At 32.3% G+C, this 23947-nt stretch overlaps 1 protein-coding gene across 2 annotated transcripts in view; it reads left to right on the top strand.

Annotated features, from left to right (window-relative positions):
- The first annotated feature begins 2897 nt into the window (after positions 1-2897).
- Positions 2898-23947, top strand: part of LOC114332959 (chromosome-associated kinesin KIF4) — a 137796-nt gene continuing 116746 nt past the window's right edge. The window contains exon 1 of one of the 2 annotated variants that reach the window (XM_050655196.1): positions 2898-3083. The gene's annotated coding sequence lies outside the window, so the exon portion shown is untranslated. Of the gene's footprint in view, positions 3084-23742; positions 23854-23947 lie in introns of those variants that run through there. The other variant, XM_050655197.1, reaches the window with a different exon arrangement.

Genomic DNA, 23947 nt, shown 5'->3' with positions numbered 1-23947 from the left:
TGGAATTAGACGAATAAGAACGTATTTTTCATGAGCTACAACTTTGCTTCTACTCAATTTGTAGACTTTACTGGTACACCATTTTTTTCGACAAAATATTTACTTTTTAAGTTATTTGGGAAAACTTTATAGAACAGAGTAGAAAAACTTTAAAGTTTATAGAACAAAAGGTGCTTAAAATAAGTCAATTCATCCATTTCCGGCCGTATTTTAAACACGCGTTTTTCACCCCCCGAGAAGGGGTAAATGTCACCCCCCCAAGTAAAAGCAACCAACGGCACAAATTCAACTTTGAAGTGGAGGGTAAGTAGAACCTAAATCCAAATTTTCATGCAATTCGGAGTTGCCCCTGGAAATTACACTCCAAAACGGTCATTTATTGCGGGCTATTGTTAGTTTTCTCAGGATTCGAAAAAAATGGAGCGTTTAAAACGCATTGGCGTGAAATTTTGCACCTACGCCCTTCCTAATAGTTTAGCTATACTCTGTTTTTGTACTGTATTTACCTCCAGGTCTTCTGTGATGTTTTCAATGACCATGTATTGCGCTTTATCAAAATTAATTTAATTTTCAATCCCCAGCTTTTTATCATGTAATGTAGATGATATCGTCAATTTTTACTCTCATCTGTCCACATTTGTGTTATTTTTTGTCTCATCTACCTATATAAAGGTTGGTGACTCTTGTTGACTTGTTGAAGTCCTTTCGTCAAATAAATATATAAAACATGCACTAGGCCGATTTTTCAAATAAAATGTCTTGTATACAGTGCCTGTTTAAGCTTCAATTTTAATTGTGAATTATCATTTCTTTCAAGTTGGCTTCAGTCAAATCATCTCATTACATTCAACAGCCGTTGAAATTTGAACTTGCACGTTCTTCCTCATTTCCCGCAGTCTGAACAGGCCACAGTTTTTTCCAGCATCATTTCAATGTGTATGGTTTTAATTCTTGCAATGATTTTTATATTGTGTTTACAATGCATTTTGCTTTGTCAAATTTCTTCCAGCATTCCATAACATTCTTATCAGGGTCGCATTCCATATTATTCAGTATTATTTTGAAATTGGATGCATAGTTTCAAGTTCTGGAAGAAAACCTGGTGCAGTGTCCAAAACTGGAAGTGCTTTAAAATCTAAATTTCAAAGTTTCAACTTCAGAATAGCGCTTGTAATCCATACACGAGGATTTAAGTTCTATAAAGCATCAATGGATGCTCAACAGAGCAGCAGTAATATCTCTAGCCTTTCCTGCCTTAAATCCTGGGGCAGACTTTTCTCTTTTAGAAATGAATGTTTTGTTTGGTATTCTCTTACAAAGCAGTCTAGGAATCTAGGAATTGGATCGCATTTTTTCAATCCGCGAATAGTGAAAATGCGAATGAAGGAAGCGCGAACAAGGAGCTTTTACTGTAACAGTTTTCTGTATATTTACCAAAATGTTGCGAGATTTGGACAAAATTTAATTTGCTGTGAAATAATGCACAATATTGTGGAGGTTTTTTGGGGGTTTGGACGTGTTTCTTGTATAGACATAATAAACACCTTGATTTGATCTATTTTAAAGTCTATAAAATGGGGAAAATCCCCAAAAACCAGTTTTTGGGGTTTTGATATTGGCGCACCTTACGGAAAAATTTGAAAAAATTAAAAATATATACAGTAGACTCGCGATTATCCGAGTCTCGGTCATCCGAGCCCCTCGGTTAACCGAGGCAAAAGTAATAACAGGTGAGTTACAATTTTCAACCTTGACGCAACATCGCCGATTCAAAATCAAAAAGAGGAATAAAGCTTATGCAAAATCAAATACTTTTTTAAACAGCAATATTGATAAGGTAAATGTTTTTATCTTTTATAGACAGTACTGTATTAATTTTGTCATTAAAATATCCACAGTTATGATTATTTCCGTATTTTTCTATCAATATAACCAATCTCAGTGTGTTAACCGAGTTTTTCCGTATCCGAGGTAGTCACGGTCCCAGTTACCTCGGATAATCGCGAGTCTACTGTACATATATACATTAGCACTTCGAGCCAAGCAGGCTCATGGCTTGATTTACAATCTTCCTCCATTCTTGCTTGTTCTTCTTCGCTTTTTCCTTCCAATTGGTTGCATTGAGATGGTCATCATTAACTGCGTGGCTCCATCTGGTCCTAGGTCTGCCTTTTCTCTTTTTACCACCTATTGTAACGCTTAACATGATTTTGGGCATTCTAACTGAAGCCATTCTTATTTAGACATGCCTATTTAGTCTTTGTGCTCTCACAACTGCAATTATATTAGGCTCCTTATAAAATTCTTCTAACTCTTTGTTTGTTCTTCGTGTCCACTGATTGTTGATCATTTTCCCCCAAATATCCTTCTAAGTATTTTTCTTTCTCATACTTGTAACAATTAGGAATATAGTTTTTGACAAATTACACAAAATAAAAAAAAATAAAACTGCGCTTATTCTTTAATCAGATAGAACGTAAAAAATGAAAAAATTGAATTCTGGAAGTGAGGGGCATCTTGCCTATCTCAACGGGGGTACCCTGTACCAGTGTACCCTATGAGAATCAAATTTATCAAATTTTATTATTCCACCAAATCCAAAAATGTATTTTGGTAGGTATAACTTTTGGGGCTTGAATCAAATTCAAAAATCTCATAATATTTATTATCAAACTCATTATTGTTTATTATGTGTCTGAAATAAAACAAGAAATATAACAAAAATTACTTTTGGGAGAATTTATTTCTTAACATGAAAGCAGGGATGGTTTGTGGAACTTCCTTCGGCTATTATTTGTGTTCTGTGATAAAACCTTAAAATTTGACAGGTACTGACTACAAGAAAGAAGTAGAAGAAGATAACTGTAAACGGATCTCTTTTTTCCTTGTCTAAGAAACGGATAACGATAAACTGACAACGACAACGATTTAAATTTAACGGAAAAAGTGATGGAAACTGGAAACTGAATATAGAAGAAGCTCTTCTGTTCCTCATCATATATATATTTAAGATATAGATAATTCCATATGCCGTTTTCATCGTTCTTTGGTTTTTAGAATAGTAGTTTAATTAAGATAAAAGGGTAAGTAGAAGTCATTCAAAATTCTAATATACTTTTTGGTTAACGTTTTTTGTTCCAATTTCCTTTTTGTTTGAAACCCTCGCATAAATATACAAGCTATTGAATCTTTTGCTTTCCGTATCAAAAGAAGTATAAATAAATAGATTTTGACTATTGGAAATTGTTTTGTTTGTGTTAATTTAAATTTAAATTGCATGTTTACAATTTACCTAATTATTGGGAATAAGTTTTTCATCAATAGTTTTTTGTGCTTATGTTATATTTTTGGGATTTTCATAATTTCATCTCATTTTTGGTTTTACACATTGGCATGTGGCAGTATTTGTATGCAATGTACATTATTCATTACCTAACTGAAATCCTCTTTCCCTCTCATACTCTCATTCTTCAGTGGTCCTACAGCCCAAATAGAGCCTTAGCTCCTCCAAACTATGCCTCCAACTTTGCTGTTCCAGCTCCAATCTTTCCAGGTTCTCACATATAGCAAATTTTGTACTTCCGCTGCCACTCATCCTCCCATCTTTTCTGAGGTCTTCCCTTTGGTCTTGTGGCCTACATTTAAGGCTCTTCTGCAATCTTCTGGTCTTCATTCTCACTGCATGACCAGCTTAGCTAAGTTTCTGAAATTTAACGAATTCTGAGATCAGTGTCTCTTTAAACAGTTGGTAGAGTTCATGGTTGTATGTGGATCTCCATATTCTATTTTCATTGATAAGTCAGAATATCTTCCTTAGGACTCTTTTTCAAAGACTTCCAGCTTTCTTCTTGTGTTTTCTCTCATCACCCATGTCTGGACCTTTACTCCTCTAATTGTTTTTTCTAGTAGTAGGGTGAATAAGGCCTAACTTCTTCTTCTATGGAAGAAATACATACTGGATAAAATATCTCGAGGGAATGAACAGATGCTATTATTAGGAACAGATACAGTATTGATATCAATTTTAAAGTACTACAGATGTGAAGTTGTCTTGCTACATTACCTACCTAGACCAGTACAGTAAATACTGTTTTAAATAAAATTTGTTTAAAAGAAAAGAACCTGCCATACACTGATATGTTATTCGATATGTTTTTTGGTAGATTCCAATTGGCTATAAAGAATAAAATATCAGTAGGTACATGTAGTATTTAGAGATGTTAGGTTTTATGTTTGATAACAATCAGTCAGTACCTAAGTGTGTATCCCTTCTACCCCAGGCTGTGGGTGAAAAATAGGTCGATTTCAGGATATAATTCAGGAATTTTTGAAACCTATCAGGTGTTGTAAAGGACGATGCCAGGAATAACTTCTACTAAAATGTAACCAAAAATATTGTGCGCTTTTTTTTTAATTGTGATTTTCATTTGTTAAATTTGCAATTTTTATTGATTTTTAATTTTGTAGCTTAGGATATTGATTTTAGAAAAAAAACTTCTTAATAGAAAGTTGTAGTAAATTAAAAACCCTACAATTTGAGCTATGGTAAGTTTAATTTTGTTAATTGGTTATTGCAAAACAGCCTGTGAAAGGTCCAAAATGGCCGTTTTTTACATTATTTATTGCATTATTTATTGTACAAATAATTTATTTTTATTTTTTAAAGCTTTAAAATGAAAACCATTCAATTCCAAACAAAAAAAATTGTAAAGTCAGATTAACGAATTTGTTGCTTAGATATTATAAATTGTTTATCCCAAGAGGTCAAATGTCGAAGGCCATAACTTTTAAAAAAAAATCGTATAGAGTTGGTGAAACATCTAGTCTCCTTCTAAAGAGTTATGTTTTCATATTCTGATGTAAATAAATGCGTAAAATATTTTTAAACCTCTAATTTTTGGGTTTGAAAATAAGGGGGCAAATTTCGTTATAAACATTTAGAGCTGAAGCGGCCCTGTACATCCTATGAGTTTTTAACTTACAGATTATTGTTGCTGAAGATGAAACAAAGATTTATAAAAAAAATAAAAAATTTCTACGACCAACTGAAGCCGAGATAATTTTTGGGTTTGAAAATAAGGTGGCAAATTTTGTTATAAACATTTAGAGCTGAAGCGGCCCTGTACATCCTATGAGTTTCTAACTTGCAGATTATTGTTGCTGAAGACAAAACAAAGATTTATAAAAAAATAAAAATTTTCGACAACCAACTGAAGCCGAGATAATTGTTTTTTTTTTCTTTAGTCGTAGTGCCTTTATTTATAACAATTAAGAAATTATTTTACAGTCATTGACTAAAGAAAGACTTATATTATCTTAAAATAAAAATTATTATAAAATATAATTACATTTAATTATTAAAAATTATTTTTAAAATCGGTGTTTTTGCGAGCGGCCGAATTTTGCAAATTGCCCGGCTCGCTTCAAATCCGCGGGGTCGGAAAATTTTTACGTAACTTGTATTAAATTTTGACAGAAAACAATTTAATAATATTACCATTATAATATACAGTCTATTTACCACTGTATTTGTTTTTCTTAATAAACTTTTATATGTGAAATTTCATTTCTGAAGAAATAATATTACAAAAATGATACATATATATGACATATATAACTATATTTTTAATTTTTTCATTGTTATATAAATATAATAATAATAATGTTACTTCTTACTATAATATACAATATAAAACTTTTTCTTCTTGTATTGTATTCTTTTTGGATTTCACATATAAAAGTTTATCAAGAAAAACAAATACAGTGGTAAATATACTGTATATTATAATGGTAATATTATTAAATTATTTTCTGTCAAAATTTAATACAAGTTACGTAAAAATTTTCCGAGCGCGCGGATTTGAAGCGAACCGGGCGATTTGCAAAATTCGGCCGCTCGCAAAAGCACCGAATTAAAAAATAATTTTTAATCATTAAATGTAATTATATTTTATAATAATTTTTATTTTAAGATAATATAAGTCTTTCTTTAGTTAATGACTGTAAAATAATTTCTTAATTTTTATAAATAAAGACACTATGATTTAAAAAAAAACAATTATCTCGGCTTCAGTTGGTGTAGAAAATTTTAATTTTTTTATAAATCTTCGTTCCGTCTTTAGCAACAATAATCTGTAAGTTAAAAACTCCTAGGATATACAGGACCGCTTCAGCTCTAAATGTTTATAACGAAATTTGCCCCCTTATTTTCAAACCCAAAAATTATCTCGGCTTCAGTTGGTCGTAGAAATTTTTTAGTTTTTTATAAATCTTTGTTTCATCTTCAGCAACAATCATATGTAAGTTAAAAACTTATAGGATGTACAGGGCCGCTTCAACTCTAAATGTTTATAACGAAATTTGCCCACTTCTTTTCAAATCTAAAAATTAGAGGTTTAAAAATGTTTTACGCATTTATTTACATCAGAATATGAAAATATAACTCTTTAGAAGGAGATTGGATGTTTCACCAACTTTCTACGATTTTTTTTCAAAAAGTTATAGCCTTCGACATTTGACCTCTTGTGATAAACAATTTATAATATCTAAGCAACAAATTCGTTAATCTGGCTTTACAACTTTTTTTTTATGTTTGTAATTGAAAGATCTTCATTTTAAAGCTTCAAAAAATAAAAAAAAATTATTTCTACAATAAGTAATGCAATTGTAAAAAACGGCCATTTTGGACCTTTCGCAGGCTGTTTTGCAATAACCAATAAACGAAATTAAATTTACCATAGCTCAAATTGTAGGCTTTTTAATTTACTACAACTCTCTATTAAAAAGTTTTTCTCTAAAATCAATATCCTAAGCTACAAAATTAAAAATCATTAAAAATTGCAAATTTAACAAATGAAAATCGCAATTAAAAAAAAAGCGCACAATATTTTTGGTTACATTTTAGTAGAAGTTATTCCTGGCATCGTCCTTTACAACATCTGATAGGTTTCAAAAATTCCTGAATTATATCACGTTTTTTCACCCACAGCCTGGGGTATTCATGTAATCAGCTTTGCACCAAATACAACCACAGCGACTTGAAGTGGCTTTTTAGACCCCAATTTTAAAGATGTACGGTGTGAGTCTCATTCATCTAAACACCCTGAACTTTATATGTCAATGAAAGTTACCATCAGAAGAGATGAACTAAAAAAAGCTTGGAAGAGGGAAGTATGGCCATATGGTACCCTCGTGTCTCATTTTTTAGTAAAAACGAGGATGCCAACGAGGCAGATCGATCCTCTGAATCAGAAATGATACAAATACTGCAGACCCAAAATCTAAACATTTTCTATCAAAATGTACGAGGCATACACACTAAAACAAGTTATATACCAATGTTCTTAGTGAAGATTTTGATATTTATTTATTTATTCACGGGCAAGCCCTATTCAGATATAAATGTTACAGTGTTCTAAATTATATAACATAATTATACAATTAATATATAACATTAATGTTAACCAATTATATAACATAAATTATCATAATATAGCATAAAGTGGTTTGAGAAAAAATAATGCTATGAGTAGTACAGTTACAAAAAAGAAAAAAAAAATAAAAAAAAATAAATATAATCCTATTAACTGAAACATGGCTTATAGATGGAATCTCCAATGAAGAACTTTTTGATAATCGCTACATAGTCTTCCGCAAAGATAGGGTCAGTGGCAAGACATTGGGTGGTGGAGTTATGGTAGCATTGAAAAAGAAATTTATTGTAGAAAGTAATTAAAGTTAATTGTAATATAATTGTTGAGTGCTTGTTACTTATTGAGGTAAGGTTTAAAACATATTCATTTTATATCTCCTGTGTATATATACCTCCTGGTCTAAGGTTAGATATCTATGAAGAACTTTATAACCAAGTAGGTATTGTCAGAAAATGTTAATATTATCATATTTGGAGATTTTAATATTCCTGGATTTATTAACTTAGTTGTGAAAAGAGCAGCTTGCTTAAGGCTATGGGTACATAATTCGCAAATATTTTATGTGTATCCCTATTTTTCTGTCTTTACACGCCAAATTACCTGTAGTAAAATTCACACTGGTGAATCATTAATTTAAAGAGATGGCTTTTGAATGTTCTTGGATAACTGTTATTTTTATAATTGCAAATTATTAATTCAGTTAATAAATGTGATAATTTTTTCACTAACTATGTATTCAGTGATTGTAATAATTTATTTGTACAACAAAAACTAATACTCAATCGAGAAAAGAGGAAAAGTGTTAAAGTGATTTTTTAATAATATATTGTTATGGAACGCTTACAATTTTGAACATATTTAACAACAAAATACTTGGATCACAGAATATATTATCCTGATGTATTCTCTGCTTGGATCTTCCACAAATAATACACAATAAATAACTTTTTATTAAGTTCACGTCTTAAATCAATTATTTATCAAATACACTATATATCAATAATATTTAATCAATACCTCAAAATATTCCCGATGCAATGTCAAATATTTAAAATTGTCACTGATTGTCAGTGTCTGACTGACAATATATGCTGACAATATTTTATTCGGCTGAGTGCGTTGTAAGACAAAGATAGATTTGGAAAATATTATCACGGCATTGTGTTCATTTTTTTCGATTCCTGAAAAAACCAATAAATATTTTTTAAAAATTTAAACGCAGAATGAAAGATTAAATTACTACCGAGGGCCGAAAGTCCCTTAGAATAAATAAAAAGTTTATTTTGAATGAGATATTTGAAATTAAAAATCACACTAAATTTTCTCTTAGATTTTTACCCCTGTAACTTATTAAAATAAACATTATAGGAGTTCTCAGGGACTTTCGGCCCTCGCTAATAGCGTAATCTTTCATTCTGCGTTTAAATTTTTCAAAAATACTTATTAGTTTTCTCAGGATTCGAAAAAAAATGAATCCCCATTTGAATAGCATTGCAGCCGAAAATACGTACCGATCCTCTTAAAGAATTTCAAAATCTAAATAATTTAAATCAATATAATACAATTTCAAATTGTAAAAATAAACTGCTTGATCTTATACTGTCAAACATATCCATAACCAATCTAACTAGGTCTGGGTCTCCTTTGGTTTCTGAAGATTATTATCACCCGGCACTAGAAATGTTACTATGGTTTGTTTTTTAACCAAGAGGAGTGATTCAAATTTACCGCGCTGTATTGCTTGTTTGTAATTGGTCCAACCGCAGGCAAGTTTACTCCACTGTTAAAAATTTGTGACACTAATGACATTTATCAAATTTTGACACTAGTGACATTTCATAGGTTAATTAAGTTATATCGGCGATTTTTGTGTTTTCTGTGTTATTCCTTTAATTTTTAGATTTTAAGTCTACTTTTATATAAAAAGAAGTTGTTTTTGGAACTCTTTAGCGACGTATTAATTTAATATAATATTTATGGATAACCGTTGAGGGCCGAGTAGATCAACCAAAAAAGAAGATGTATTTTATACATATTTGGTTATTATTCTAGTGACTTTCTTGGGTGTGAATTTGTCTTTTTAGTTTACTCCTCCTGGTTAAAAAATAAACTATAGAATTTAAAGATAATTCATACACTGAGAGTAATATACAACAGTCTTATAGGTATGATTATGCCAGGGGGATCTTTTGTATCAATTAATAAGGGACACTGACTGGTCAGATATGTATAATTGTATAACTGCTACAGATTGTATTAGTAGTCTGGGCTGATTATCGGAGAATAGGCCATTTTTGGTAAAAGTTATTTACCAGCAATTTTATTGCTGGAATCGAATTATAAGACCCTATATATTAATAATATAGGTATGCAAAGTCCTCAGATAGTGTGCTACTTTTTTTATAAACAAAATGGCGCCCGAAAATCGTGTTTTCTTCAATTATTGCTCTATAACTCCGAAGATTTTAATTTTACAACAAAAACACCCAAATAAAAATTCACCGCTATTAAATTCTGCATAAAGACGTTGTTGGAGAACTGTATTCTCCACCCAAAATAAATTCTATTTCACCAACAACAAATTTCCGCGCCGCCTCTGTAACAACCATAAATAATTTCATTACGCAGTGCCTGAAGAAAACTTCCAAGAATGTTAATCTCCGCCCTCTCTTTTACCCAAAGCACCCAACGGAAATATTTGTTAACGGGATGAAAGAGCGGGGTGCAACAGTCAGTCAACTATCAACACTCATTAAGAACGTACGCAAAAACCTCTTTTCATTTACGCTTTTTCGAAGAGAATTCTTCACGCCGCAATTAGCAAAAAGCCGGTACAAAGTGTAAATATATGTGTAGTGGCGTCTTTCACGGATAAGTTGTTAACTCAATTGTTCACATGTAAAATTCTATTTCTTGCCCTTTTCAACTTCATTACAGTCATAGCAAAATAGAAAGTGTTTTATTTACATTAACAATTCAACAGGCCAGAATTACAGCATCTTACGGTTCATTAAAAGTTCTCCTCTTAGCTATCGAAGGCTTAGCGACACATTGAACTTACTGCAAGTGCAAAACGCTGGAAAGAGACATTGGAACTACTCCAAACTCTCCATGGAGGAATGTTGAACACCGGCGTCCCTCCATTTTCTTCCTCCGAGACCGGATTTTGTTTCTAAGAGCCGAATTTGGCCCTTAGAGCCAAAACCTTAGAGTAAAAACACTCAATTCAAGTTTCTATCTAATTCTATTATTTTGTTAAAAAACATTTCTGGCTAATGCCAACTCTTTCTAAAAGACATTATAAGTGTCGCGTTTTTCGGATATTCTCGTCGAATAGACAATAATTCCAAGAGACAAAGTGATTGCGTTATTTATTCTACGGACAAATAAACATTCTGTGAACAAAAACAGTGATAATAGTTTACTTCAAGAAGTGGTGTTCAAGGACTAGCTGATTCCAGGAAAAGCAGCCCACATTCAAGTACCAAGAGCCCAGGGGTGACGTACAAAATAAACTTTTCTATATATGTAAATTCAAAAAGATAATTTTCAAAGATCTCTGGCGAAATGTTACTCTAATAAAGTTAAACACTATTTAAAGAACTATTCAGGGTTGAATTTTTGGTTTAATATTGCATGCTTGTTAAAATTCAAAAATAAATAATAATTTCATTCAAAAATAAACAAATTAAAGTTATTACAATGAGCAAAAAAGGTTTAAGTAAATTATTAAACAAAAAGCATTCCATTCTAGATTCTGTTAATAGAATTCAAACGTGGCTAGAAGCAAACCATGACTCGGAAAAAGATGTTTTCTCATTCAAAACAAGAGAAGGTCGATTACAAGACCTGTTCTCTGATTACAATAACGTACAGGATGAAATTGAATTCCTGGACGATTCTCAAAAATGTGATCGTGCCATATTTGAAGAAAATTATTTTGCGGTTCTGTCAAAAATACAAAGTTCGATTAGAGCATTGGATATTACCAATACAGGAAGCGTCGCTGCCGCTAAGCAAGTGGCCGTAAAGCTCCCGGAAATAAGCATATGCAAATATTCCGGGCAAATAGGGGACTTCGAAAGTTTTTTTGAGCTCTTCGACACACTGATAATACAAAATCAGTCCCTTTCTGACATCCAAAGGTTTCTTTATTTGAAAAGTTACCTACAGGGTGATTCTCTTAAGTTGGTGGATTCTTTGAAAGTCACAAATGAAAATTTTTCGATTGCTTTAGATATTCTAAAGAACCGCTATCAGAATAAGGTCACAATCATAAATTCTTACTTAACAGAAATTATAGACATTCCTACACTGAGAAACAGCTCACCGCAAGCCCTCAGAAATTTTCTAACTACCGTAACAAAAAATATGCAATTGCTAAAAAATTTGCAATTTTCAAGTACAGAGCTCATTGATATAATTTTAGTTTTCCTGCTAGAAAGCAAATTAGATTTTTCAACAAGGAGACTTTTTAAAACTGAGCGAAATCATTCAGATGTACCAAAATTGGATGTTCTTCTTAAATTTCTTGAAAAAAGGTGCATTGTTCTGGAAAGCCTGGAAAATACAAATCCTAGGCAAGCCAAAAACGTAAAAGTTTCACATCATGCATCCAGTAATAACACATCAGAGGATTCAGATAAAAATAATACGTCAAATAATTTAGTTTCTGATTTTTATTGCATTTTCTGCAAAAAGCAAGGTCATAAAATTTACAAATGTCACTTTTTCAAAAACATTCAGCATGATGACAAAATAAAATTCGTGAATTCAAAAGGTCTCTGCGTAAACTGCCTAGGTAGGCATAATTCTAAAGATTGTTCATCAAAACATGTATGTACCGTTTGTAAAACGCGCCATAATACAAATTTGCACATTGTGGCACCAAATAATAATTCGGGTAAACATAATACTTTTTCTACGACCCATAAAAATGAAAGTCCGTCCACTTCTACAAATTCAAACAATTACGAACGCGAACATTCGTCAAATTCAAACTTTCAAGGTCCTTCGTTTCAAGGGCAAGAACCGTTTACAAATTCCTTTTCTGCTTTGTCCGTAAAAAATTTAAACATACTTCTAGCTACGGCCAAAGTAACCATTTTCGACAAAAACGGGAAACCTTTAACGGCCCGATTGTTACTCGATACGGGAAGTCAAAATAGCTTTTGTACCCAGTGTCTCGCTGATAGGCTGGGCTACAAGCCATATGACATATCTCTAAACATTTCTGGCATAGGCCAAAGTAATTCGGTTTCAAAAAAGATGGTCAACATAAAAATGCATTCTAACTATAATAAGAAGTCTTTCAGAATTTCATGTGCCATCTTAGAAAATATTACTTGCAATCTTCCACAGTTCCGCATTCTTACAAAAAAATTACCAATTCCAAGGGACGTTTTTCTCGCCGACGATTCATATCACAAACCTAGTCAGGTAGACATCTTGGTTGGGGCTGATTTGTACTACGACTTAATTCTTCCTGGCATAATTCCTCTGGGCCCTAGGCTTCCAGTTTTGCAGGCTTCTCATCTGGGGTACCTAATAGCCGGCATGATTGCTCCTCACTTGACGGCACCTACAGTAGCAAACAATGCTTCTGGAGATGTTGCTCTACTTTCTACGTGTAGCACGGACGAGCTGCTCACGAAATTCTGGAACATGGAAGAACTTTCTCAAAAACCTATTCTGTCGGAAGCTGACGAGCTGGCCGAACAAATATTTCAAACTACAACAAAGATCCTTGAAAATGGACGCTTTGAAGTAGATATTCCATTAAAAAGTGCACAAGAACACCAATTACTGGGTGATTCATTTTCTATAGCCAAACGGCGTTTTATTTCACTCGAAAATAAATTCCAAAAAGATAAAAAATTATTTTTCGAGTACAAAAATTTCATTGACACATATATTTCTTTAGGGCATGCTGAATATGTACCTCTTTCGTTCGTAAATGACAATTCGGACAAAAAATATTTTATTCCACATTTATGTGTCATCCACGAACAAAATAAAAGTACAACTTTGCGTGTCGTCATGGACGCTAGTTGTAAAAGCTCTACAGGAAAAAGTCTGAACGACATTTCATTAAAAGGGTATCAGGTTCAACCCGATTTATTTGACATTCTGGTTCGTTTCAGGCAATACAAATTCATATTTTCCTGTGACATTCAAAAAATGTTTCGACAGACGTGGATCAACAAAGATCAACGCTTTCTACAAAATATTCTATGGAGGGACGATACCCACGATTCTATAAAATGTATTCAATTAAATACTATCACATACGGGACGAATAGCGCCCCGTTTCTTGCGACGAGAGTCTTGCAAGAAATTTCAAATAAAAATAAAGTTCAATTCCCATTGGCCTCGCATTTTCTCGAAAACCAATTCTACGTAGATGATGGTTTATGTGGGTCAAATAATATTCAAGAATTGCTCGAAATACTTCAGCAATTAAATTCTGTTCTAAACCGCCATGGGTTTACTTTACATAAATTCCATTCAAATTCATCCATATTCCTACAACAAATCAACCCAGAACATTAAAAAAATACTACTCAGGAATATGACCTAAATTTCGATTCCACTTCCAGTAAGGTTCTAGGCCTAAAATGGGACCCTGCGGAAGACCAAATAACAATTTCCGTCCCCGAAAATAATTTCTGCCCACCAATAACAAAAAGAAAAATCCTATCTGCTTTAGCGCAATGTTTCGACCCTCTGGGACTCATCAATCCGTTTATTGTTAAAGGCAAAATGCTTATGCAGAAACTCTATCTGCAAAAAATTCACTGGGACACAGAAATTTCGGACAAAACTATTCTAAACGATTGGAACAACTTTCTACAGGACTTGTCACAATTAAAACAATTAAAAATTCCTCGTTTCTATTTTTCTGAAAAAATAATTCTGAAGGTTGAGCTTCATGGATTTGCAGACAGCAGCATGGCAGCTTATGGCGCATGCGTATACCTAAGAACTTTCTATTCGGATGAGACCATCTCTTGTGCATTAGTTTCTTCCAAATCAAGGATAACTCCGTTAAAGACGGTAACACTTCCTAGGCTTGAGCTGTGCGCAATGGTTCTTCTTTCAAAACTTGTTGCAAAAATAATTTCTATCTTTGAAAATCAATCTATAAAATTTCATTCAGTCAGCCTCTGGTCAGACTCCCAAGTAGCTCTGTCGTGGTGTAAAAGTCATCCAAGTCGGTGGTCGGTTTTCGTGGCTCACCGGGTAGCTCTTGTCCAAGAGTTGACTCAAAACTTTACATGGCTTCACATAAAGTCTGCGCAAAATGCCGCAGACCTTCTTTCTCGAGGAATGTCTGGTTCTGAAATTCTCAATAGCGACTTCTGGTGGCAAGGTCCCAAATGCTTGCGAGATAAAAATTTCAATGTTTCCAATCTAGTAAATGACAAAGTTCTCGAAAACCTACCCGAGGAAAGAAAAATAAGCCTCGTGGTAAATTCTAATGTGGAAAATTTCTGGATAAAAATTTTCTCACGTTTCTCAAATATTTCACGCTTAAAACGTACAGTAGCGTACGTATTTCGTTTTATTTCTAATTGTAAAAAACAAAAAATTTCTGAACCTCTTTCTGTTGCGGAGTTAAATTATGCAATGGATTTCATCATCAAGAAAATACAGGGTGATGCATTTTCAAAAGAAATTTCGGCGCTTAAAAATAACAAATTTATTTCGAATAAAAACTTCATGTCACTAAAACCATTTTTAGATTCTTCTAATTTTCTCAGAGTTGGAGGCAGACTTACGAACTGTCCCGACATAGACTATTTGCAAAAACATCCGATACTGCTCCCCTCCAATAATCCTATCGTCAATCTTATCATCAAAAATGAACATCTCAGATTGGGACATGCTGGTGCGCAAACAGTTCTCTCAAATCTTCGTTTGAAATTCTGGGCTCTCAATGGTCTAAAGGAAGCAAAACGAATCATTCGCAACTGCACCATATGTTTCCGATTTTCGTGTGCTCCTGCACAACAGCTTATGGGTAATTTACCTGAAGATAGGTTGTCCATTACAACAAGACCCTTTCAAAAAGTGGGTGTAGATTATGGTGGACCCTTTCTGTTAAAATCTTCTTCACTCCGAAAAGCGCCAAAAATCAAGGCATACATAGCCATTTTCGTGTGCATGGTGACCAAAGCTGTGCACATTGAGGTTGTTTCTGATCTAACAACTTCTTCCTTTCTATTAACACTTAAGAGATTCATTTCCCGACGTGGTAACCCAACCGTCATTTACAGTGACAATGCCACATGTTTTTCTGGTGCAAGAAACCAACTCTATGACTTACACAATTTTTTTCAAAATAAGTCTAATTCTCAAACCATTATGGAATACCTTTCTGAAAATCAAACCTCATGGAAGTTTATCCCCCCTAGATCTCCTCATTGGGCTGGGCTCTGGGAAGCTTCAGTAAAAAGCGCAAAATATCATATGCGTAGGCTAATAGGCTGTTCTTCTTTCACTTTCGGACAGTTTTACACTGTCATGGTTCAAATTGAAGCTGTGATGAATTCAAGGCCTATCTGTTATATGTCCAGCGACCCTTCAGATTACACCTTTCTCAGTCCTGGGCATTTTATAATTGGCTCCAGCCTGTCAGCGCATCCTGAGCAAAACTTACAAAAAATTCCGGAAAATAAACTATCCATGTTTCAGCAAATTGCAAAAATACAACAAAGTTTCTGGAAAAAGTGGTCTGTTGATTACTTGAACCGGTTACAAAATTCTCCAAAATGGTCCCGACCAAGGGAAAACGTAAAAGTCAATGACTTAGTTCTTCTGAGAGAGGATAATGTACCTCCTCTAAAATGGCCTTTAGCACGGGTAGTTGATACAATGCCCGGGCAAGATGGCAAAGTCAGAGTGGTCAATTTGAAGACCATCGATGGTCAATTCACAAGGGCAATCTCTAAAATTTCGGTTCTCCCTAATCAAGGTAAAGAAAAGTAGGTTAGACCACAAGGCTCTAACGCCGGGGGGAATGTTGGAGAACTGTATTCTCCACCCAAAATAAATTCTATTTCACCAACAACAAATTTCCGCGCCGCCTCTGTAACAACCATAAATAATTTCATTACGCAGTGCCTGAAGAAAACTTCCAAGAATGTTAATCTCCGCCCTCTCTTTTACCCAAAGCACCCAACGGAAATATTTGTTAACGGGATGAAAGAGCGGGGTGCAACAGTCAGTCAACTATCAACACTCATTAAGAACGTACGCAAAAACCTCTTTTCATTTACGCTTTTTCGAAGAGAATTCTTCACGCCGCAATTAGCAAAAAGCCGGTACAAAGTGTAAATATATGTGTAGTGGCGTCTTTCACGGATAAGTTGTTAACTCAATTGTTCACATGTAAAATTCTATTTCTTGCCCTTTTCAACTTCATTACAGTCATAGCAAAATAGAAAGTGTTTTATTTACATTAACAATTCAACAGGCCAGAATTACAGCATCTTACGGTTCATTAAAAGTTCTCCTCTTAGCTATCGAAGGCTTAGCGACACATTGAACTTACTGCAAGTGCAAAACGCTGGAAAGAGACATTGGAACTACTCCAAACTCTCCATGGAGGAATGTTGAACACCGGCGTCCCTCCAGACGTGTTTTTCCCGATCCGCTCCGATGAAAATTTTCCTCGGAAAATGCGGGTTTTCCCAACAAAATCTTTAATTTTCAAATAAAGTTTTAGATAAGTAAGTATCTACCAATATTTAAATAATTTGGTAACTTAAAAGCCTTCTTGGTTTAGATTATAGTTCCAGAAGCTGATGAAAATTAAACGAATATTTTAGCAACAATTCAATTGTTAATTAATAATTTACGGTCGCAATAATAACCAAAATAATTATGATACACTGATCAAACTTTGAAATCTTATAAAGATGAGATGCCTATTTAACATTTTGTTGACAAAATATAAATTTTTTATTTTTTTGAATATCTTTAAATGTTTAAAAAAAATAGTTATAAACAAATTAACGTTTCTCAGAAAGTTTTTATTATATTGTAATTTTAAAAAATAGCTAAAATGCGCATTTCAAATATCTTCAAAATGAATGCTTTAAAACTTTTTTGCAACCATTTGCAAAAAAGTTATGAAACAGTAAAGTAAACATACGATTACTACGGTGTTTATATATTTTTTTAATTCTTTCAAAGCGTAGAAGTGAGTTTAAAGTACAAGCTAATTATTTACAAAAAATATCGATTATCAGTTTAATGGTTATATTTTAATTAAAGATTATAAATATATTTTTTTGTAATTTACACGCGTGAAAGTAGAATAATACAGCACTGTAGCTAAAATTTTCACTCGGAGCGACGACCGGCCGCGCGAGACGTACACTTTTATAAATAATGTATGCTGCATGTCAGTCGCTTCGAGTAAACATTTTAGCTCCGACTCTGTATCAGGCCTACTTTTGCGCTAAAAATTACAAAAAAAAGTATTTTTAATCTTTGATTAAAATATAACCATTGCACTAATTTTTGACATTCTTTGTGAGTAATTAGATTGTACCATAGACTCACTTTTAAGCTTTGAAACAATTAAAACAAATTATAAACAACGGAGCTCTCGTATATTTACTTTGCTGTTTCATAACTTTTTTGCAAATGGTTGGAAATTTTTTTTAAAGCATTCATTTTCAAGACCTATGAAATACGCATTTTAAGTATTTTATAAAATTAGAATATAATAAACAATTTCTGAGAAATGTTAATTTTTTTATAACAATTTTTTTAAATATTTAAAGATTATGCAAAAAAATGAAAAATTTATATTTTGTTGACAAAATATTAAATAGGCATCACACCTTTATAATCTTTCTAAGTTTGATCAATGTCTCATGATTATTTTGGTTGTTATTGCGACTGTAAGTTGTTAATTAACAATTGAATTGTTGCTAAAATATTCGTTTTATTTTCACCGGCTTCTGAATTTATAATCTATACCAAGAAAGCTTTTATTTCACCAAGCTATATAATTATTAATAAATAATTATTGGCCCAAAAAATTTATTTGAAAATTCGAGATTTTGTTGGGAAAACCCACATTTTCCGAGGAAAATTTTCGTCGGAGCAAATCGGAAAAAACATGCTTCTATGTAGAATTAAATTGGGGAGAATTTTTATTTGAGTGTTTTTGGTGTAAAGTTAAAATCTTCGGAGTTATAGAGCAAAAATTGAAAAAAATACGATTTGTCGGCGCCATTCTTGTTTATAAAAAAAGTAGCACACTATCTGCGGACTTTGCATACCTATATCAATAATATATAGGATCTTATAATTCGATTCCAGCAATAAAATTGCTGGTAAATAACCTTTCTTTGTACTTTACTAATTAGACCAACGTATTATAACTATTTTTTTTTCAAAATTTTGCAAATTAACAAGATTATGCAAAAAAAAAGAAAAATTTATATTTTGTCAATAAAATATTAAATAAGCATCTCATCTTTATAATCTTTATAAGTTTGATCAATGTATCATGATTATTTTGGTTATTATTGCGATCGTAAATTGTTAATTAACAATTGAATTGTTGCTAAAATATTCGTTTAATTTTCACCGGCTTCTGGAATTACAATCTATACCAAGAAAGCTTTGATGTCACTAAGTTATTTAATTATTGATTAATAATTACTTACCTAAAACTTTATTTGAAAATCAGAGTTTTTGTTAGGAAAACCCGCATTTTCCGAGGAAAATTTTCGTCGGAGCAAATCGTGAAAAACATATCTCTATGCAGAATTTAATTGCGGTGAATTTTTATTTGAGTGTTTTTGTTGTAAAGTTAAAATCTTCGGAGTTATAGAGAAATAATTGAAAAAAAAATACGATTTGTCGGCGCCATTTTGTTTATAAAAAAAGTAGCACACTATCTGCGGACTTTGCATACCTATATTATTAATATATAGGATCTTATAATTCGATTTCAGCAATAAAATTGCTGGTAAATAACTTTTCCATGAATTTTGCTAATTAGCCCAGAGTATAGTCAATTTTACGATAAATTGTATGACTGCATTGATCAAGCCATCCCAAAGAAAATTATTAAAAATAGACAAAAACAGAAATATCCAGCTTATTTTAGTATAGACCTTATTAAAAAAATCAGACAGAAAAACAAATTAAGCAAACATATAAAAATAGGGAAAGCTAGTGCTGTCGATAACAATAAATTCAAGAGTCTTAGAAATACTATTAAAAAGCAAGTCAAAAATGAATTTATGCAGCATCAAAATAATATTGAAGATAACATTTAGCATGAGCATGACCCAAATAGTTTTTGGACATTCATAAGAAGTAGGAGACAAACCAGCGGTTTTCCTCACAAGATGTTTTTAAATTATCATACATATACAGGCCCTCAGGATATTGCCACGGCTTTCTCTCATCATTTTAGCTCACTTTATCAGGTATCATCCACACATCAGGGTAGTTCACAGGGATCTTTTAACTTTTCAGTTATTAGTGAAGATGTGAAGGTTAGTAAAAAAAATTAAAAAAAAATAAAGCCAAAAAAGGCCACTGGTAGTGATAATATCCCTGTTATATCTTTAAAGGATGTTCTGATATATTTCAAAAACCATTAGCACATCTATTTAATCTATCTCTTAAAACTAACACCTTTACAGACAAACTCAAAGAGGCTACCATTACTCCAGTTTTTAAATCAGGTAATAGAAACAATATACATAGAAGACTATCGTCCTATAAGTATCCTTAATTCCCTGGCTAAAATATTTGAATCTATTCTCTATATGAATATACTGAAAAATTTTGAAAATGAATTTGCTCCAGAACAACATGCTTTCTTGCCTGGGTTATCCACAACTAGTAATCTGTGCATTCTGTCTAATTTTGCTAGTGAGGAAATAAATAATAAACTCCAATTAGATTTAATAATGACTGACTGCTCAAAGGCATTTGATATGGTTGACCATGGCATTCTTTTATCGAGATTGAATGAGTTTGGTTTTTTGCATGATGCTTGTACATTTATAAAATCGTATGTGGAATCAAGGTTTCAACGAGTCAAAATTGGTAGGTGGTTTTCAGATAAATTTCAGGCTACATCTGGTGTCCCCCAAGGGAGCATAGGGTCTTTGTTTTTCTTACTTTTTGTCAACTCACTACCACAATCTCTTAAATTTTCTTCTAGTTTGATCTATGCTGATGATTTTAAGCTTTTTAAGACTATACATACTCCAAATGATTGTCAGTTACTACAGGAGGACCTGACCTCAGTTGTAGAATGGTTTAAGGACAACAATATGATCTTGAATATTAAGAAGTGTGGAGTCATATCTTTTACTCGCAAAATCGACTACATTCAAAATAATTATAGAATTGACAATTGTGTAGTATCTAGGAAAACCAAATATAAAGATCTGGGAATATACCTACAGGCTAACATGAAATTTAATGAACACTATATAAATATTGTTAATAAGGCCTACAAAATATTGGGATTTGTAATAAGAAATTCCATACACTTTAGTATAATCACAACCATTAGACTATATAACGCTTTAGTCAGACCAAACTTGGATTATGCATCAGTGGTATGGGCTCCTGAAGCCAAAGTTCATATTAATCATATAGAAAAGGTACAAATAAGATTTCTAAGGTATTTATACCTTAAGAAATACAATGTGTATACTCACCTTACGCCATCAAAAGAGTTGCTTCAAATATTTGGCTTGCAGTCATTAGAGCAAAGACGAAATATGCATTGTGTTGTGTTTATTCATAATATTATTAACAATGTTAAATATACGACATGTGGTTTGATCAACTTTATTAGGTTTCATGTGCCAAAGGTCAACCTAAGGGTAAACAGTAATGACCTATTTTCTTGTAGTCCATATAATTCTTGTGCAATAATAAACTATATGCAATCTCAGTGTAATGAGTTAATAAAGATCTGTGATATAGACCTCTTTAACTGTAGTGTAAGGGATATTAAAAAATGTTATGAATAGATAAGTAATGGACTCAATTTTAAAACTTTATTAACTTGTGTCTTTTTTTAATGTGTTTACTTTCTGTGTTTTTATTTTGTACTTGTGTGTATATTGTATTTTTTTGTATTTTTTGTGTGTATATTGTTATACCAAGTAATGAGCACTCTTACATGTAATTACTACCTAGGTGGTGTTTGTAAGTTTTAATAAATAAAATAAAACAATGGACACATTAAATATATTCTCAACAGAACAACACAAGCACATAATGTAGATAGATTAGAATAATATGGATATAAGTGTGAACCAATTAAGCTGCTAGAAAAGGAAAAATTTAGTCTACAGGAGTGTTCAATGTAGTTTTCAAAGGAATTTGAATCCTTCCATCCATGAATTCTCCATTCTCCTTTGTTTCTTACTATTGGGTGCCAGTTTCTCACCACTTTTGCTTTCATGTCTAGCCATCGTTTCTGTGGTCTTTCTCTACTAAAACTGTGCTCAAGTGGACTCTAATATACAATGTTTCTTGTCCACTTTTCATTGTTTTGTTGTGCTACATTCTATTTCATTTACTGTCCAGTTCTATTTCATTTACCCAATTCTTCCAGTTATATCTTCCACCTTCGTCCTGTTTTGCATGTCCCCATTTCGTACATGTTCTCACAGAAAAAGTTCTAACGTAGGTTGTTTGATGGTCCTCTGTGTTGTTCTTAACACATTTGTGGACACGCTTCACATATAGACACTTCTTATGGAGTAAGTGTCTGCATATGCAGTCGTGTCACTGTCTTCATTCCATAGGACATAACTGGTAGAATACAACTATTGAATACCCTTTTCTTTAGATTTATTGGGGACTTTTGTTTTTCAACTCAACACTGAGTCTTTTTACTGCATTCTTGTATTAGAAGGAATTTTAATATAAAATAATATTAAGATATGATTCCATCATATACAAAAGTATCAATGCTATGCAAGCAGAAAAACAATCGAATTTTTACCAAATTTTAGTATATTTTTGTACTTTAAAAAAGTAGCCTATTTTTTAGCCCTTTAGGTGCCCTTTGGTCCTGAGATATGCCCCTCGAAAGGATCAAACAAGCCCTTTTTACCCTACATTTGGAGAACTATATCTCTGAGCCCAGTGAGACCATGTGCTTAAGGGGGGGGGGGTATGGTTTGAAATATTTAAATTTTTTTATTATTTAAAATAAAAGTGCATACTTTCAAGAATACTCTCTGAAAATTTCAAAATAATCGGAGTAAAATTACCAGAGATACAGGGTGTTGAATATCCCTACCTTCGACTCGCTTTGCCGCGACTTCGCGCCAGCACGCTTGAGCGTAGTGAGAAACGTTAAACAACTGTTCGCCTTCTCTTTTGTAGATTACTCCTCGATTCAAAAGACATATTCCAATGTGCATCACTTTACGATTTGGCAGACAAATAAGAAGATGAAGATGCAGTTGTCAAAATTTTAAACGCATTTTTCTCAAAACTGCTTTTTCAAATGCGGTGGACATTGTAACTGAAAAACTACTCGGCCGATCTACCTGATATTTTGCACAGATTTTCTTTTGACATTTCTTGAGGTAACAACGTCGAGATATTTTTCTTTTTTTGCTTATTTTTTGTTCAACAATAATAAATCTGTTGATTTTCACAAAATTTTTACCAAAAATTTAATTTTTTTGATTTCTGAGTGATACCAAAAATTCAAAAGTCATTAAAAATAAAAAAAACTCGACGTTGTGACCTCGTGAAACTCATAAGCTAATTAAATCTTTTTGAATTTTTTGATTCGTATGATCGAGTGTCGAGTTCTGATGTCCACCGCAAAATCCATTTTTTTGTGAGCTGCCTGTCAAAATTTGTCACCAATGGCTTATTTTTCAATATTTTGGATTGATTTTTTTTCTAAATATTCTTTGAATTGTAGTTAATTTGCTTATTTAATTTAAAAATAAAATAATTGTACCATAGCTTCGAAAAAAATTCACAAAAATGTGCGTGATTTGTTGATTTCAAACCATACCCCCTCCTTAATGCATGTCTTTATTTAATCATTGAGTTTTTGTGTTTGATTATTCAAATTGATCATTAAATTATTTTGGACTTAATTTGAAGAGCCTACGCCACTGGATTGTTCAGTAACAATTTACAATGTTTCATTCCTAAATTTTGTAGTTCATTAAGAAATGCTGAATACATGTTTTTGTTATGGTTGATAAGGCCGAATAAAAAAATAATAAAAAATTTGTGAACCTATACAAATATTCTATAGTAGCTTAATTCTGGCAGTTCTGGTGTATAATTCAGATTAGAAGATTGTATATATTGATAATACTTGAGAGACATGCAGTTAATTATAAGAAGAAATTACTTAGTAATTCTATATTGCACTATAGTAAGTACTTAGCTCAATAAACTAAAATAAAATCAAATTCCATAGAGGTTGGAACAAGTTTTATATTAAAGTTTAGGTGATGTCAAAAGATATT

This window comes from Diabrotica virgifera, chromosome 7 (assembly GCF_917563875.1).
Source record: "Diabrotica virgifera virgifera chromosome 7, PGI_DIABVI_V3a".
Taxonomy (NCBI): Eukaryota; Metazoa; Arthropoda; class Insecta; order Coleoptera; family Chrysomelidae; genus Diabrotica; species Diabrotica virgifera.
Note: the sequence above shows the minus strand (reverse complement) of the source record. Positions and strands in the feature narration are given on the sequence as shown.